The sequence below is a fragment of the Stegodyphus dumicola genome, chromosome 6 (genome assembly GCF_044657685.1).
Source record: "Stegodyphus dumicola isolate Sdum_Otavi_A_Nest chromosome 6, ASM4465768v1".
NCBI lineage: Eukaryota > Metazoa > Arthropoda > Arachnida > Araneae > Eresidae > Stegodyphus > Stegodyphus dumicola.
Genome location: NC_140773.1, coordinates 8,191,290 through 8,211,260, shown reverse-complemented (window position 1 = coordinate 8,211,260; position 19,971 = coordinate 8,191,290). Strand labels below are relative to the sequence as shown.

General features: G+C 33.0%; 1 long non-coding RNA gene across 1 annotated transcript; it reads right to left on the bottom strand.

Annotated features, from left to right (window-relative positions):
• Positions 1–3,106: 3,106 nt before the first annotated feature.
• LOC118180846 (uncharacterized) lies at positions 3,107–19,971 on the bottom strand. Its single transcript, XR_004756780.2, has 4 exons — positions 19,816–19,971; positions 13,553–13,723; positions 10,060–10,092; positions 3,107–3,250 (listed from the first exon to the last, which is right to left on the bottom strand). It is a non-coding gene; the product is annotated as an uncharacterized LOC118180846 (long non-coding RNA).

The window sequence follows — 19,971 nt, the reverse complement described above, 5'->3', positions numbered from 1 at the left end:
TTATACATACCTCTCTAAAGGAATTGACTCCTATTTACGTTCCACATGGAAAAACTATGAAATCATGTATGAAGCCAATTCTTTATTTCGAACTTGTATCAAAACAACCGGTGCTGAATAATTTTAATAATCGTAACTAGATCATTTAATTCTTGGTTCAACTAATATTGCATTTAAATGCATATGGAAAGATATTATAGGATTTTTGTCAATATTTTAATTTCGATTAAAACCAAATAAAATCATATTTTATAAGTACTTTTATAAGAAAGGCCAATCTTCTTGTAAATGGTATAACTCCTTTCCAAAGAAAAAATAAAATTTTTCTTAACTATAAACCAAGCAATTATTAATTTTTATGTAATTTCTTTCAGAATGTTTTTTAGCAATTATATAATGAGAAGCTAATGTAATCTAAAATTAGTACCTGCTGAAAAAATAAGAAAAAGGATTATTTGTCTTTGAACTCTTAAGCACCGCTAATCAATTAACTTTCTAAATTACTATCCTGGCAAATTTTAATCAAAACTGCTAACAGAGTTTGCACTTAAATTTAAGGTTAACTTAGACTATGATTTATCTGATTTCTTGATTATTAAGGTATACAAGGAAACCGCCAAGTTTTATTGTGTCGGAAAAGGCACCACGTTACACTGGAGAGAGAGGATTGGATTGGATTATTCAATTATGGCAAAGCAATATGGGCTATCTGCCTAAAGGGAGGGTTGCCTTCGTGGAGGACTTTCTAAGGGAAACTGGCTTCTATACACGTTACACATGGGGAAAATCACAAAAACGCCCATGCAGCCAGCCTGTTCGCGAGATTCGAACCTCGGACCGAACTACCCAGTGTTCAGCGTCTTTACCGCTCGGCCGCTGGTGGGCCTGGAGAGAGAGGATTTTATTTTTATTTGCTCGGATTCACCAATTAATATTGCGGCGGAAAAAACCACTATATTACAGTAAGTATTAGTTTATCTCTAAGTTTGCTTATGAGTAAAAATTAATTCATGAGGAAATGAAATAAATTACGTATTGTATTGACATACATTTTACAGAGACATTAAGTAAGAACAGTATTGATCATTTCAATGGTCATTCAGTACTTTTTTTTCAGCATTCTCATCAAAATTGTATTTATTAGATTACGGGCACTACTCATAAGCTCTAAATTATTATTTATTTGTAACTTAACATATAATTTTTGAAATCACTTAATTTCTTAATGGAGTATCTTCAGTATTTATTTTTATCACTCGGTTATAACTATATTACGTTACGCTACATATATATCATTCCACAGTTCTTAGAAAGTTGTTGTTAGGGTCTTTGTTATAATACATCATATACTGTTCTTCGTATGTATTTGTTGTGGCCTTTGTTAGGTTTATATAATCTACTGATCTTTGTACACATTTGTTATGGTCTTTGTAACGTATATTTAACTATTCTTAGAACGTATTTGTTATGGTTTTCGTCACTTATATATCATCTACTGTTCTTTGTACGTGTTTGTTATGGCCTTTGTTAAGTTTTTATCATTTACTGTTCTGCTTACGCATGTGTTATGGTCTTTGTTACGTACATATCATTTGCTGTTCTTCCTAAGTATTTGTTATGGTCTTTGTTATATATATATCATCTACTGTTCTTCGTATGTATTTGTTGTGGTCTGTTATAGTGTGAGTAAGAGTAAATTAGAAGCAATAAATGTATTTCCTAATAATTTAAATATTTACTTTATTGTTTAGTATTCTAACTAATTATTACAAACATTAATTATATTTAGCATATGTCCAACTGATAATTTTTATGACTATATGCAACATTAGCTATATAAACTAAAGATATTTTTAACGAAATCTTGTAGAGATATTAGGATTTTTGATTCTGAGAGCCGTGAAAAATTAACAGTGCCCTCGCCGGGAGTCAAACCTCGAACCACTCGAATACACGTCGAGCGTGCTGGCCATTACACCAGGAAGACATGCTAAGAAGGAGGGAGAAGTACTTTATATACTCCCCCGTATATACTCCACTGGGGATTAGAGGACCCAATCGCCCTCCACCACCGTTTTTAGTTCTGGCGCCACTGTAAAAACATTAGGATTTTTGATGCTGAAAGACATGAAAAGTGAGCAGTGCACTCCTCGGGATTCGAACCTCGGACCTCTAGAATACGCGCCGATCGTGCTGACCATTACACCACGAAGACATGCTAAGAAGGCAGGAGAACTAACTACCTTATAATCTTTTATAATAGAGCTTACGTTTTAGGTACTTACGTATTATCTCAACCACCTTAGCGTAGTTTGGCGAATTTTACGGACGAAAAGGAACAATTACTTTTTATTGCGAAAAATTACACTCAACCTTAATATTTTGCGTTTCATCTATACATTTATTTAAAACAACAGTCAGTTTAAACGTAGTAACAAAAGGATTTTTTTTTTCCTGTGGCAGAAAATTCGTAGCGATTGCTTTGAGAAAGATTCGAAGAATAATTTCTTTCGAGATTTTGCCACAAAATGCAGTATTCGTGCTATTCCTTCTACCGTAAGAAAATACTGCAAACACATATTTTAAAATCAAGTTCAAAGCGGGGAATCACAATTTATTCATAAAACCGTTGGAACTTGGAATACAAAAAAGTCACAGAACACATAGTATGAAGTTGGTGACTTTGGAAACTGAATACTTGTCATGCGAATGGTTACCTGAATAATGTTTTTGCGCATGGTCACTAGAGTTGGGAGTATTTTAAAACTTCGATAAATTCCATTAAAGTGGTTAAAATAATAGGTAGTAACTTTTATTTAATGATTTTCCTTAAATACTGGTAGTAGCAGTGGTTTCTGCAATAGAGATTTCTTACGGAACAGTCACAAAGACATATAATTAAAAGCAGAGCAACCAAACATATATTGAAGTGTATTTTAATAAATCTAAAAACTGCTTAAATTCCATTTTAAAATTCATGTACTTAATTTACGCATTTCATGCTATGATGTGCTTTATTGTTAAGATAGCTATTGCCACTCGGATATAACGGCAATTTAGTAAAAAAAATATTGTATTTCATATTTGAAACAAAAAGAACAGCAAATATCTAAAAAATGTTTATTCAATAATACTCTTTTATTCAATTAAGACATTAAAAACTGCTAATGTGAAACAAGATTGTATTAATTTTCGTGTTCAGAGAACAGCTATCAGCTGGGCATGTGTTCTCCAGTATTATGTCTTTTACCTAAAAAAATACATAATTAAAACCTTGTATGAAAATATTTGAAAATGGTTTTAATATTTAAATTATTGCGAAGTCACATTTCATGAAGTCACTGCTCAGGCATTTACGCAAAGTGATGATGTAATATTCTGGAATGGAGTTTTATTAAATTATAAAACTTACAGGAGTTATGTTATTTGAGCAAGAAAAGTAAATTTAACAAGAGATATTTACAGATGGCGAAAGATTTACACACATTTATGAGTTTTCTAAAAGGAATAGTTTGAATTAATAGAGCGAAATTTTAAAATTTTTATTTTTTAAAATCTATGCAACAATGAAAGCTCAGAAATTTTGACGTACAAAATTATAATTTTAATATGATCCTGTGGAACAATATTTCGAATTAATTAAGTTCCTATTAACGCTTAATACATTGTTAAGTTACAAAATTGCAACATCAGATGGAAAGTTCACATAAATTTAAATTTATAGAGCTGATAGAGATATTAAATATCTATAAATTATAAAAAAAAATATTCGGATCTTTTCGATTTTGTCAGTATCTCAAATCTCTATCTCCTTCTGTCTCAAATCTTCTCCCTTTTTACTTCCTTGTACGAAGTAAAAAGGAAGTATTGTAATCGCGAAAAGTTTCAGGCAACATATTTCAACGAAAATATCCATTTTGACCGCTATCGAATGCAATTTAACGATGTTTTTGCGTTATATCTGTGCGTAAGGACAGAATAAAAGACACCTTTCCTCCAAAAATATTATAAAACTGCTTTAAATTTAATTCTTAAATTATTTAAGAGAAGGTTTCGTGCCTTCTGTACGAACGTACAGTGGGTAAAAAAAGTATTTGCACACCTACATTTTTGTTTGCAATTCATAAAAAGAAGCATTAAGAAATAAAAAAATTGGTATTGCCAAATCAGAATAAGTTTAATCATCCAAAACAAACAGAAAAATTACAATAATATAAATAACAATGCTTTTTTTGTAACAAAATTAAAATATCTCGTATCAAAAAAGTATTTGCACACCTGCATGAATACAAAAGAAATAAAATATATAAGCAAATTTCAAATAACTAATATTTAGTACGCATGCCTTTAACATCTATTACTGCTTGTAATTTTGCTGGCATTGATTTAATTAAATTTTCTGTAACAGTAGGCTCAGTATTCGGTCACCCTTCAATAAGGGCTTGTTTAAGGGCAGATTTGCTTGAAAACGTCCTTTTTCTTATTTTTAAATCCAAAGAATTCCACAGATTTTCCAAAGGATTTAAGTCTGGTGATTGTGGTGGAGCGGCAAGTTTTCTGGGTACATTATAAAGCAACCACATACGAGTTATACCGGCAGTGTGCTTGGGATCATTGTCTTGCTGAAAATAGTACGAATTACTGATACCCAATTTTATTGCACTTTGTGGCAAGTTATCTCGCAACACATCAATATAGGTTCGAGCTGTCATATTCCCATCAATGAAACACAAATTACCAATTCCTTTGCTAGCCATGCAACCCCAAATCATAACAGAACCTCCTCCATGTTTAACTGTAGGTAACACATTTTTGGTATGAAAAGCAGCACAAGGTTTTCTCCAAACTAATTTTCTGCGATCTGATTTAAAGATATTGAACTCACTCTCGTCGGAGAATATGACATTTTTCCAAAAATCGATTGGCTTATTGATATATTCCTTAGCGAATTCAAGTCTCTTCAGTCTGTTTCGTTCAGTTAGGAGAGGTTTTTTCCTTGGTGATCTCCCATAAATGTGTGCATCGTGCAGGACATTTCGAGCACTTTGGGCACAGATTTGAACTCCAGATGTTGAAGCGACATCATTGGCTAAAGTAATTGCACTAACAAATGGATTTTTTGATGCTTCTCTTATGATTTTTCGCTTCATTCGCAGTGAAAGTTTCTTTGGTCGTCCAGAGCGCAAGTTATTTGATGTAGATCCTCTTTCTTTATAACATACCAAATAGTAGAGAAGCAAACATTTACTTTTTTACCTATTTCTTGATAACTTAGGCCATTTTCACGTAGAGAAAAAAATTTTCTCGCAATGAAATCGACAATTCAGATTTCTTAGGTGCCATTACAATTTGAATCGGCAATCAACTGATAACGTTTCGACAACACCTCCTTTTATAGTCGTCTTACATATATTATTTACTGCGGGAATGACTGTCAAATAATAGCATAAAATGCAAATTTGCTAGAGTTGAGTTGAGTGTGCAAATACTTTTTTGACATAAGCTATTTTAATATTGTTGCAAAAAATGTTTTTATTAATATTATTGTATTTTTTGTAATTAATTTAAATGAATAGGCTTATTCTATTTTTTAAATGCCAATTTTTGTATTTATTAATGCATTTTCTTATAAATTGTGAACAAAAATGTATGTGTGCAAATACTTTTTGTACCCACAGTATGTACGTACGTGCGTACTTAAGTATTTATCTCGCATAACTCAAAAACGAGTAGCCTCAGAACGTTGAAATTTTGTATATAGGACTGCTATAACATGTAGATGTGCACCTCGTATTTTGGTTCCAATCGGCCGCACCAAACGTATATAAATATATTTATATATATATATATCCACTCTGTTACCCGGCTCAGTGATCTCAGTATCTTTACTCTTATATGTTTGTAAATTGTACATTTTTTGCTTTAAAAATGATTGAATTATGTTGTTTGTATCTTCCGGTTAAGGTTTTTATGCCTTTCGTAATTCTGGAAGCAATATTTGTACAATTAAGTTTTAAATAACATGGCGGACATATATGTTTACATTTGAAACAGCAGAATTGTAGATTTGTTGCCAATCTAGAGAGACTAAGCTTCGCAACACAAAAATAACGCCTTCATTTATTATTGCGAATTAAATCATGCTTAATCCTTTCTGGAATTTTTTCGAGGAAATAAGTGTTTAAGATTTACTTCGTAATTCTTAATGCAGATATTTTGAGTTTTTATGTATTTTTTCCTTGTCGCGAAGTGAGAGCTGAATTAATTATATGAGAAATACTTAATCGTCTGTGAAAAACTGTTTTTTTTTCCTGTTTTGTTTGATTAATTTCTTTCATACATCATTTTAGCTTTATTATGGTATTTGAATAGAACATGTGGCAACGATAATTGTTCAAATGATATAAATTTTGTGCATTCAGAGTGTCGTTATAGTAAACAAATATAGTGAATTTTAAAAAGTGCATTTATTCTATTGTGGATTATGCGCTGCCGACGAAGTATATTTAATTCAATCCTATCAATTTAAATGAAATTCAAGAAAAAATGCGTATAATTTAATATTCCGTACAAGGAAGTCATGTGGTGTACACATCAGATTTTTTCAGTTTGGAAAAGGATCTCTCTGCTCCGAAGTATACTAGCGATGTATACTAGTATAATACTCCGAAGTATACTAGTATGCAAGCGATCTATTATTTTATTATTGAAAAGCTGCCCCTGTAACAGTTTGTGGAAGTAACGTAAGGTGACCAGACGTCCCGCTTTTGGCAGGACAGTCCCGATTTTTAACAATTTGTCCCATGTCTCGCGACGTTTTAAAGAAGTCCCGATTTTTGTAAGCACGAGAAAATATATTCTTATAGCTATATATACACTCTTCTCGTTGAAAAAGAATCTTCAAAATGTTGACTAGAGTTTGTACACAATCAAGTAAGTTTCTTTCAAAATGCTCTAAACCTTATTGCAGGTGACAAAGTTTCGGTAATAGAAGTAGCAAATGAAGTTAATAATTTAGAATTTCAGTGTCAAGAGCAGTTAGAGAATAATTTTCTTCCGTTAACTTTCCGTAGTAGGTGCAATAAATTGTGCAGATATAATGAATCACATTAAAAAGTTCTATAGTAACTGCATAGATTATTTAGAAGATTGGACGGTACATGACAATGACACTAAACATTTATTTTCATTGGGTTACATTAAAACAAGAACTTAATTGCAATGATGTGCAAAAACCATTCGATCATATTACTCAAAATTTCCCACATAGCAATATTTTCGAAAATGATCATTTTAATGAGGTACCATTATTAAAAAAAAATATATTGATAAGGAAAAGGTTAAATCCCGGGCATCAGCAAAAATCACACTAGAGAACAAATGGTTAGAAATATTTCACCATTTTGAAACAAATCATGTTCTCTACAATAATGAATTAAAAATTGTGGAATACCTATCCTTACCAGGAACTAATGCTGCGACTGAACGCGTCTTTTCTACGGTACGGTAAATAAAGTATGGACATCAGAAAAATCACAATTAAGTGTTGACACTTTAAAAGCCATTTTATATGTGAAAAATAATTCAACAAATTCTTGTGAAAAAATTCTTCTTCATGACCTTTCAAAGAACGATAGCAATTTAATAAAAAAAATTCACTCAAATGAGAAGTATGACAAATAATACACTCATGTCCATAAATTAAGGATAATGCAAAATCAGGCAAAGGAAGAGTTAGAAGCAAAACAAATTTGACTTATTTGTAAAGCTTATTTATTAAACAAAAGGTAAAGAGCAAAAAACTGCTATATGTTTGATATTATTAAAAAAAATTAGCGATTTTTTCTCCCTGGAGCAAATTACAAAAAACCAATATTACATGGTTGGTATGATTGTTAATACATTGTACGTCTCCCAGACGATACAATATCCGTACAACGCCTAGGCATGCTGAGTATCAAATTATCGATCTGATCTTCGGGAATATTACACCACTTAAAAAGCAATGCTCTCCGAAGTTCCGGTAGACATGTAGGAGGAGGTTGACGGGCTGCAACTCGTCGGCCAAGCATGTCCCACACGTGCTCTACTGGATTCCAGTCCGGTGAGAATGCTGGCCAGTCCATGCGGGTGATATCCTCCGTTTGAAGGCATTCGCTTACGATGTTTGCACAGTGAGGACGGGCGTTGTCATCCATAAACACAAATTGTGCGCCCATGGCGCCCCGAAACAAACGTACATGTTGTTCCAGAATGACGTCCCGATAGATTTGGCTTGTCATGGTTCCAATTTGAACATGCAGATCAGTTCTGGAACACAGAATATTTCACCCCAAACGAGCACTCTTGCACCACCGTAACGGTGTCGTTTAGTGGTGTTTTCTTGGTGGTAACGGGTACCTGGAGCTCTCCATATGAAAGTCCAGCGAGAATCAGACTGCAACCTAAACCTCGACTCGTCGGAAAACATCACACAAGCCCACTGTTGCGGTGTCCACAATGCATGCTCTCTACTCCAGGCTAATCGCAGGCGACAGTGAGTTGCAGTAAGTGGAACGCATCTGACATGTCTACGAGCATATAGACCCATCTGCCCTAAGCGTCTGTACACGGTCTGCCTTGAAATTGTCGTACCAGTGGCTGAAGAGACCTGACGAGACAGGTCTGAGGCTGTGCTCCGCCTGTTTCTTTTGGCAGTAACTGCCAAATACCGGTCCTCATTCGGCGTTGTACCTCTGGGTCGACCTGTGCTGTAACGTCTACTCGCATTACCATCATCTTGCAATCGTTGCCAAAGCCTGGAGATGACACTCTGGGCAATTCCAAGTTCGTCTGATACTTCCAGTTGGGTACGCCCACATTCCAGACGGCCGATAATTCTACCACGTAAAAAATCATCCAAATGTGTCCTTTGTGTCATAACTATTCGGTTATTTCACTAAAATGCTTATAAAGCGCCTGCGAACAATTTTACTTCTTTGCCTGTATTCTTTATATATCACTCTCTTACACTCTCGTCATTGTGAGTCTGTGTCATCTGGTTATTTCCTGAAATTTGCATATGATTCTTGAAGATGTGTGTAGTGATTTTACAGGTGATATATTTATTTTAGAGTTTCATTTCCACGGGACTCCGAATTATCCTTAATTTATGGACATGAGTGTAGAATAATACTATACATAATTGTTTAAAGTATAATATTTGCAAATTGTACTTATGTAGAAATTAAAAAATATATATATTGCAATACTATTTTTGCGTTCTATGAAAATTTTAGTTGCTCCATGCAGACCAAATTTTTAATCAAGAACCACTCCCCCCTCCCGGTCAATGGTGTTCCGCTTTACTGATGTTAAAATCTGGTCACCTTAAAGTAACGGTATCTTTAATTTGACTACCAAATCTTTAATTTGACTACCTTGATGTATTGCAGTATCATATCGCATGGTTTAATCTGATCTTTGATGTCGTGTATGTCAGAAAGAAATCCCATTCCATCAAGCTTTTATGTTAGTTAAGTCCCAGGCCACATGTCATTGGTGGAAGTTAGATTAATACGTATTTGATTATTTGAACGCGTTATTTAAAACTACATTTCTCCCAGTTAACATAACTTTATTGTTTTCCTTTTTGTTATTTCGATTAAAATAATAAGCAGTGTTTTATGATTCCAGAATATTTGTACATCTTTATCATTTGCTCCTTTTGCTCGTCATATGCTCTTTTAATAATATGCATAATTTAGTCATGTTAGTCTTACAAGTTTCTGTAGTCAACACACAACATATATTTTAGGTTAAGATATTTTTATAGAATTTTGTTGGATTTTAGTGCAATAGTGGATGCATAATTTAACGATTTATTTAAAAATTAATTCCTAACATAACGGGAAGCTATGTGCTTTCATGCTTATGATTTTTACTATGTAATGCGAATTTAAAATGTTTGATTATGAAAGAATTATCAAATTAATGTAACACTCGAATCAATTTTTCGATAAATATATGACTTCATGAAATTGTGCCAAAGGAATATGCATACAGTATTGTAATACATACCTTCATTCTTCATACGGAGCTTCGTAAACAATCCTACAATAAAAAATAGGGAAAATTAAAGAAAAAAACGAAGAAAGAAAGAAATTTGATGTGAAAGTAAATTTTCCTCTATTTATGCACTGTGAAGCTCGTAGCTTGGCAGTGCATAAATAAAAGAAAGTTAGTACTCAAGACTTACACTACTAAATTTGTTATTCAACAGTCAGTGCTAATTGACAAGCATGGGTTCATCATGGTTGGGATAATTATGAACCTGAAAGGGCATTAAACGCATTTTCTCATGTCTGAATTATTACTCAACATTCTGGTAAATATCACAGAACTAGGACGGGTACATTCCTATTTTCCAATCATCGGCACCTAAGAATCTTAGAACCTAAGAACATTCGAAACCTAAGAATAGAACATTCGAGATTTAACTCATCGAATATTAGCGCTATTTTTGTCATTCGAAATTTTTGAATCCTAACATAAACAGCAGTTGAGCGTTTTACCATAAAACATGAACGATTGATTTTACTGTTGATCCCCTTAACCATCCTTAACCTTTATTTCTTGAACTGCCACATCGAACAAGGTGGAAGATAGTAAAATTTCAGGAATTTGAACTATGTGGATTGATATTATCTTAAACAGAAAAACATCTCGGTAATTGCATAAGTTTAATGTGGTTTGTGACATATTTTTATTCATAATATTGATTTAATTTTAAATCATTTTTGTTTTGGGGATTATACCTTTGCTATCAAAAAGAGGTCCAATCTTCAATCTAAAGTTTTGAACAATTTGGCAAATTGTTGCTACCCTGAAGAAAATACTTATCTAAATAATATTGTTTGGATAATTTTCCTCAATTCTTTTATTTTATATTTATGCAGCTAATTACAGATCGCTTTGTATTTCAGTAGCAAAAACGTCTCAAAAATAAGTTTCTTTTTCATTTACTGAACGGTTTCATTCTATAATAGTTTTATGTACTAAATATTTATTTTCTGGGCAAAAGTTTACTAATGCCCAGAAAGAGCAAAATGAATTACACAGTCATTATAATTCTGATCCGGCTGGCTTTTCACAGAAAGAGCAAAATGAATTACACAGTCATTATAATTCTGATCCGGCTCGCTTCAAATGTATTATTAATTCTGATTTTTATCATCTAATTGCACTTTTCAATACTTTAAAATACATGGCTCGTTTTATGAGAATCAGAATGTTTACTTCCTTAACAATGTTTCTTAATTCAGACGGTGTCTAAAATTTATCTTTCATTAGTTTTCACATCCCAGAGTTTCACAAACAAAATAACAAATGGAACACATACTTACTGAAACTAAACATAATAAATCTAAATAAGAGGTGGAAAATATATTAAAGGTTGAGAGCTTAGTTGCTGCAGAGTAGATGAATATGCTATTGCCATCTAGCTCTAATCTTGGAAGGAGATAATAAGCAAGTATCACAATTATTTCTTCTTAAATTTAGTTACTTTAAGCAATTTATTCAGCTTATATGGGAGACAACTTGATATTGGCACCAAATTTCGTGTGGCTGCAGCAAGGGAGGATCTGAGTTGAGTTGAGGTTCAATTCTTTCTTGCACATAACACTAAACATAGGACATCGGACATCAGCGCTCGTCGTAGCGGTTGGTGCTTTTGGCTGCAACTCTTGGATGCCGAATCTGTGGTTAGAAATTGTTGCCTATGAACCACAGAAGGACTCACATTTAGCCATCAGGCCATCGGACATCGGACATCAGCGCTCGTCGTTGCGGTTGGTGTCTTTGGCTGCACCACTGGGATGCCGAATCTGTGGTTAGAAATTGTTGCCAAAGCCTATGAACCACAGAAGGACTCACATTTAGCCATCAGGCCATCGGACATCGGACATCAGCGCTCGTCCTTGCGGTTGGTGTCTTTGACTGCACAACTTGGATGCCGAATCTGTGGTTAGAAATTCTTGCCAAAGCCTATGAACCACAGAAAGACTCACATTTAGCCATCAGGCCATCGGACATCGGACATCAGCGCTCGTCCTTGAGGTTGGTGTCTTTGGCTGCACCACTTGGATGCCGAATCTGTGGTTAGAAATTGTTGCCAAAGCCTATGAACCACAGAAGGACTCACGTTTAGCCATCAGGCCACTTCTGTCTAACTTTGTACTGCCTCTAGTCTCCCAACAGCTCTCCATCACAGTTCTTCGGGCAAATGATGCTGGAGTTCATTGCTACAAATTGGCTATTCCAAATTTCTTATCTCTGTATCACTGCGAAGTTCCTAGGCTTGCACTGAAACTTGGAATTGTATGCTTCTTGCAGATGACGTTTTTCGATTGCTGCAATTTACATTATTTCGATTCAGCAATTCTTATTTGATAACATATTCAAATTTTATACGAATTGGGTTATTTTTGAACGAGTTATCGCTGTTTTTGTGATTGTTTCTTGATTTTTTGGAAACAGGTGTTGTTACGTAATGCCGTCAATAAACTTCGGAAGATATCCACGAGATAGTTTTATGAATAACTTTATTGAATGAACACGAGACTATTAATGTTTTAATGACGCGAGTTTTATGTATCCTTTTTTATTTGTGGATGGCATCAGTTTTCGGCGTTTCCATTCACGTTCTGATCCGTGTTTGCTTAGTGATAGAAGTGTTCTATGAATTTAATGTTGATATTAATTGAATTGAGTTATGTATTGCATTTGTGTTCTGTTTATTGAATAATATCCTAGTTCCTACTTTACTTCAAAGAAAACTATGAAAATGCTGATGTCGAGTATTAATAAAAGTGCTTATTTGTCAAGAAGCATGTGCAGAATTCAAGTAGATAAGATTTATTTCTTTTTCTATAAATATTGAAATTGTAAACATATATTCTAATAGTAGACTCACTGTGTCTAATTATTATTAAGATTTATATACGTATATTAAGAACCTGTGCAGAACAACCGTTGACGGGTAGTCACGGCGTAGTTCTGATATTTTTTTGGTATTTTCGTTACAGGTGTATATCTGTGAAAGAATTCACAGCTGTAATAATTATTGAGAGATATTTATTCACTCTAAAGAAATTCGCTGTTGCAGAAATAAATAAATTAATTAATTAATTAACCGCCAACACCTGAAACTGTTAATCATCATGTTCAATGTTATTCTGATTGCAATCGATCATTTTAATAGAATATACCCCTGTATTAAAGTTTACTGTCAGTCTGTGAGTAGAACTTCGTTAACCATGCAATGTGCTGCAACATGTTTAGTGATATTTATTTCCTATCTAATCGAATATGACCTTTTAAAATACGTAATTTGGGCGATGAAGTATGTAAACCCATAACATAACTTAAGTAACTGACTGCAGAGCACGGAATTCTGAACAAATTATAGTTGTGATTTGAGTTTCACATAAATTCAGGTTTACGTAATGCTATGACGTAATTATAATGCCACATTAAAGTCATATTCTTTTATAAATTTAATTTTGCTTACTTTGATACAGGGTCTGCACATTGGAGAGTGCAGGTTTTCTTGCAGACTTCTCCGCTCTCATCACACTCTGTTTCGCACACCACTTTGCAAAGGTCAGCTTGAGAAACCGCAATGAAGACCGTCAGTGCCATGATCACCATGAAAAGGAAAATCAAGCGGCTGTTCATCTTTCTAAAAACGATATCAGTTTAAATTAGACCACAGAAACTAAAGTTATGTAAACACTATTGATAACATTTTGTCCAACAAGCATATTAAGTAGAATTCTTATTAGCAGTTCAAGAAAAAATTTACAATGCTATCTATTCTCTGAGCGCAGTTCAAAACTGAGGATTTTTCTCTTAGTTACTAGCCTAGGTGCCTGACAAAAGTGTGCAAACACCTGAGCCTTGTAACTTCAAACACTGCATAATTTGTGCAGTTTGAAAATTACTGTCTTGGGTGCTTATCCATTGAGTCATAACTAACTACTGGACATGATTTTATTTAAAGTAAATATGAAAATTGTAATTTAAATATTTTTATTGCATTTAAGTATTATTACATTATTTTCCTTTTAAATTTTATTTATGTTTGTAATGATGATGAAATTCATCGAAAGTAAAAAAAAATGCTTTCATTATATGCTTTTTAATTAACAGTAACTGTTAATATGAAAAGCGAGTTACTGAGAGTATTGTTACGTTTTTCTCTTCTGACACCAGTTGTTACGTTATTTTCTTCCTTCACGTTCGTACGGGGTTCATAGATTTGGAGTGAATAACGACGACACTTGATGAAGTATCCAAACACACTTTACTTAGCCAGTATTAATCAGGACAGCTCCAACAACACTTTTTACAGTCGTCGAAGCTCTACTATAAACACTCTGGAGCAAACAGCGACACAGCATTCACACTGTCAGGCAATAACAGTGGAGACAGCTTCACGGCAAATCACTAGAGTACAGCTCCCAACTCTGCTTGTTCGTTCTCGGAACTCCACGTACATTCGAGACTCTCCACGCTACAACTCACGATGCACTCGACGACATGCAGAGCACAGCTCCCGACTCTTCGGTTCAATCGTTCCCGGAGCTCAACACGCTCTTTCGACTAGGCACTAACCGCGATACACTAAGAGACGCTTTCGGTGCACTCGACGACCCACTCGGCACTCGCTGTCCGGCTGCCAACTCGATCGACTCCGCAGGGATTGACTCGCTAGACGAGGCACACTCTGTGAGACACTAACTCTCCGCGTACCAGCAGGGTTTATATAGCTTTTGGCTGGTGTTTGAGAACATTCTGGGCTAAACCGGTAAGAATTCTCGAACCGTCCAGATATATTGCCAACTTTGTCACCAAATGTCACCAAATGGTCGATTTTTTGCCAAATATGGCAACCTTGCCTTCCGTTGCATTTTATGGCAAACCTAAAACTGCTTTGTGGGGAAGCCATCTTACCGCGCCTGTACATTTCGTAGCAGTATTATCCAAAGATTCTCTGTACAATATTGATAGTGTACTAGTATTAACGGCTGTAACTGCCCAGTCCACTTACCCACCTAGCCTAGTATTGATAATGTAATTAATTATCTAATATGGACAAAAGGGAACGTTATTGCTATTAGATAATGTATTGATCGAATGGAAGAATTATTCTAATTTTTCGCCACAGCAGAAACTAACTGTATGTACATTATTAAGATATCATAAAGAAATATAGGCTTAAGAACATCAGCATTAGTGCTAAATCCTACTAGCTACTGTAATCCAAAATCACTGAATTTTTTTAAATATTGGTATTAGGAAATTACGGAAACCATTTTCCACTGTGACAAAATCAGCGTTAAATTATATTTTTCATGTACTAATTTTACGTTCATAATTGTATGTACCTTGGTAACAGCGTTTCCAGTTGTGATAACTTTAATATTGTCATGAAATACTAATAAAAATTTGCAGTTATTTACCTAAGTAATTATATGAAATATTTCACTAAAATTATTTTATTTTAAACAGTGATAAACTGAGAAATCGTTTGCTTCAATTCTTTATTAAATGCTTAATGTAAATACGAATTTTTGAGGTTAAGGATTTTATTATTACAATTAGGTATGTCATGATTTAATTGCTTAAGATTTTATACATTCATAATAATATGAATACTCACCATAAATAAAAAGAATTTCTATCATATTTTGCTTTGATTTATGATACATTATTTACGTTTGTTATCAAATTTAAGTAGTTTTTGATTTGTATTCAATGGTGTCATAAAAGATGAAAGTTATAGTGGTGCTACTTTGATAGACGGTTGCACGGATTTTGGCGATTTTTTGGCGATTTTTTTGGCGGGCGATAAGACTTATGGTAAACCCATTGCTGGACAAGTTATTTATGGTAACCAATACTTTGTTGTCATTTTATTTAAAAATTAATGCGTTTTATTATGCATAAATTCCGTATTTTAAATATTATTTATGGCTTCTAAATAATAAAAATGAATTTAATTTTGCATTTTTATTTAAAATAAAAATTTTATTGTTTATGATATTTTATGGAATTTTATGTTGTGGATGATGTAATAAATGACGTCACATTATTTTAAAAGTAATTGGTTTTAATATCTATGAATTTAATCTAATGTTTTAAACATTAATAATGGCTGTTCAATATTAAAATACAATTTAATTGTGCATTATTTTAAAATATGATTTTATTATGAATGATTATTTAAATAATTTTAATTCTGTGCGTGGTGTAATCAGCTCCCTGATTGGTTACTGAATATTTGTACATTACCGCGCCAATTTAAAATGTTATTATTCATCTCTTCGAATTTTTTAGATTTCAAAGCGAACGGATATGTCGTTTCGAAGATGAATGTTGTTATTGGTAATTACCAAGAATTATTGGTATCGGAATAAAAAAATTGCCGTTTGAGACTTTATTTTGGCCAACCTGGCTTTCCTAATCAAAGATTTATTTATCGTTACAAGGGTCGGAGGAAATTTATTTTAAATTTTTGGAGGAAGCCTCGCTAATTGCATCTTCAATGAAGTGCGAGAGATGTGGATCACAGATGAAGATCGTTTTTTTCCCTGGTACTTATCAATATACGACAAGTAAAATACTTAAAAGTTAAATAATTATATCCTATAAAACTTATTTTAAAGGATTTGAATTTAAGTAATTGAAAAATTTTAATTCTTTTAAACGTTGGTATGATGTTTTGAATTCTATATTCAATTTCAGTAATATTTTATTCCAATTAAATGCTGGCGCAATGTTTTTATAGCTTTGTTTTTATTCCATTATATGAAAGTAATAATTTAACCTTACTTTATCATTTTATACTCTTAGTAAATGTATTTATTTACATTTGCCAGCTATCTTAAAAAACAAAGTTCTCAACAAAAAATTAATCCATTATTTTTAACGATATTTATTTTTTTAAAGTTTTGAATACTTTACTATGCGTGAAATACGTAAAAACAGCATTTTTCAAGATGGCTGACGACTAAAAACCGCGCCAACAGTTGCACCAACGTAAATCGCCAAAAATCCGTGCAACCGTCTACCAAAGTAGCACCGTTATAGTTTATATATTAGTGTTTTTCAGATGAAAATCAGTTGTTATTTGTAGCAAAAAAAAAAAAAAAAAAAAAAAAAAAAAACAGTCTATCAGACAAGTATTCATTTAATACATTGTTTAAGCTCGAGTAGCTTAACCTATGCATAAGTAAAGTACTGTTTATAATAATTTTTTTTTTAATCTTCAAACTCCTTTCTCATTTTTTTCACTACTATAAAATTATTAAATCGCTAGCTGCTCTCTCATCTGTTAAATCAATAATATATATGCTGAAATAAAACTAAAATTAAACTTTCTTAAAATTTGAAAATAATTGATGATACCTTTTCTACAAGGCTTCCTTATCTTAATAGGTAATATACGAAAGCTGTTTTTCAACCGAAATGTTAATAAACAATGGACTTCTAGCTTGCATTATCCGAAGGAAGCCGCCTTTAAGTTTTCAGCATAATGGCCTTCCCCTTACGGAGATCTCACTTCAAATCGGTATATATTCTCGTAATCACGTAAGTCGCGCATCATCATCATCATAATAATAATTCATAACCAATGACTTTCTCAAAACCGAGACACGGTCGTTTTCCGTTTTATCTACATAGATTCGGCATACAGGAAAATAAAAGATTTTTAAGTTCGCTTCTACGGAGGATTTATATGGATAGGAATAATTAGAAGACTGCTCGAGAGATTATGAAGATTATTAACTCAAAAAAAAAAAAAAAAGAATTGGAATTATAGTCCTACTGATTGTTCGGGTTTTTGTTCGTCTTTATGTGATGTCGTACTAACCTCTTATTTATTTGTCAGTTTTGCTTCGCTTCATTTCGTGACGTCTTACTGGTTTTTATAGCTTCGCAACCTTGTTCTGTTACTGTAATTTTTATGTTCATTTAGTTTGTTTTTTCTAACTTTTTATATTACTTGGGCTCAGAGCATGGCTTCCCTGGAGCGAGTTTTTATATATATGCGTTCGTGTTAAATTCTTTTTGGACACAGCTGGCTCTCTGGAGGGCGTCGTTTGTGGTTTGATTTGCATGCAGCCTTTTGTGTCATACGGCGAGCTTTGTGTCATACGGCCGGACTGCTTCTAAATGACTGACTGACATCATACATCACCAGCTAGTGTCCTCAATGTGAACGTAAATTTCTCACTGCTATGCCTAGTCATGCAGTGTTAATTAAAACTAGTACACGTTCTGGGACTGTGAAATGACACAACCTTCCAGGATGTCATGTGCATACGTTACCGTGAAACACCGAGATCTGGAGAATATCGACTTTCAGCGGGGAATGTCAACATTCACATAGTCGCTTGGTGCATGTCCGAAATAATTTCCCAAATACTATTATTTCTGAATTACACCAATAAATGTCGACATTCACCATGTACTAATGCTGAATGTTGAACATATAAGAATATTACATTTTCTTCTCCGTCATTCAGTCGCTAAAAAACGCACTTGACACTTAAAATAAGAACTTAAGAATATAAAAACTTAAAACACACAGTACATTCAAAATGAGAAAGGAAAATAGTAGAAGTTAAAAAAACTTAATAAATTATGTGATTCAAATCTTATTTATTGCAACAACTGAAACTATTATGACACTTTGAATTGCACAAGAGGCACTTGCTTTTACAACTGTATTTATTTGTGGAACACTTTCTTTTGTAATGACAAGCGTGTACATATACTCCTCTCTTTTCGACCTACACCAGAGCATATCTGTGATTGTCGACATACACCGGTGAGGGTCCGAATGTACAAGAATGTAATGCAATATTTGATCTTTCACCGACGTATTTGGTGAATGTTGACATTCTCTGGTGAAATTCGACATTCTCCAGTTTCGGTCTTTCACGGTAACACATACACAGATAGCGGAAACTCAAACGCTTAAATTCTATAATATAAGCATTTCTTAAAGTGCTAATTTTATCCTTGGGTAAATTAGTTTTACTAATTTTAGTTATCCATTGGCATGATGTAAAAGCGAACTGGGCATATAAAATATGAACAGAGGATACGAATTGTCATGAAAATGATATTAGTTTCATCTGTTTAGATTTTTTCTATATCCTGATTTATATTATTTGATTTTTTAAAAATTTATATTGCATTTTTGTCTGTAGTTCTGTTTAAATTTATCTAAATCAATCATTATTTTATTACATTTTTTTAAAATTTCATATTGCGGTTTCGTCTGTAGTATTCCTTTTGCATAGTTAAATTTGTGTGCAGTGTTGAAATAATTATTAATTTTAAAAAGTAAGATCTAACCCCTCCCACTAGCATAAAACTGCTTTTTATTAATAAATTACTGTCATTTAAAGCAGAGCTAAATTATTTTCTCAAAATCGACTAAAATTAATAGAGAACTGAAATTCGAAAAATAAAAAAAAAAAATAAGTACATAATTAGATTAAAAGTATGTGAACAGTAAATATAGAACATTATAAATCGGTTTTGTATTTTTAAGGAAAAATGTTTTTACACGGTAAATTTATTGAACATCAGAAGATTGAGTGCATGCACGTTAAAAATACATACATATTTGGTTCTAAATGTAGCATGCAATAAATGTTATAATAATGAAGTTCATAGCGATTAAAATTTCGTTTAAAATTCTCCATATCCTAACACTTTTATTGCGCGTTTTAATGATAACAATGCTATACATACCTTTGTCCGATGATAAGTCGTAAATGTAACTGTATTAAATACTCATTCACTACACCCCTGATAAATTCACAATAAATGCATCTTATATAGCTTTTCCACTATCACAGTAAAATATCTTTTTGCTAACAGGTGTCTAGCGACAGATGGTGAGACGTC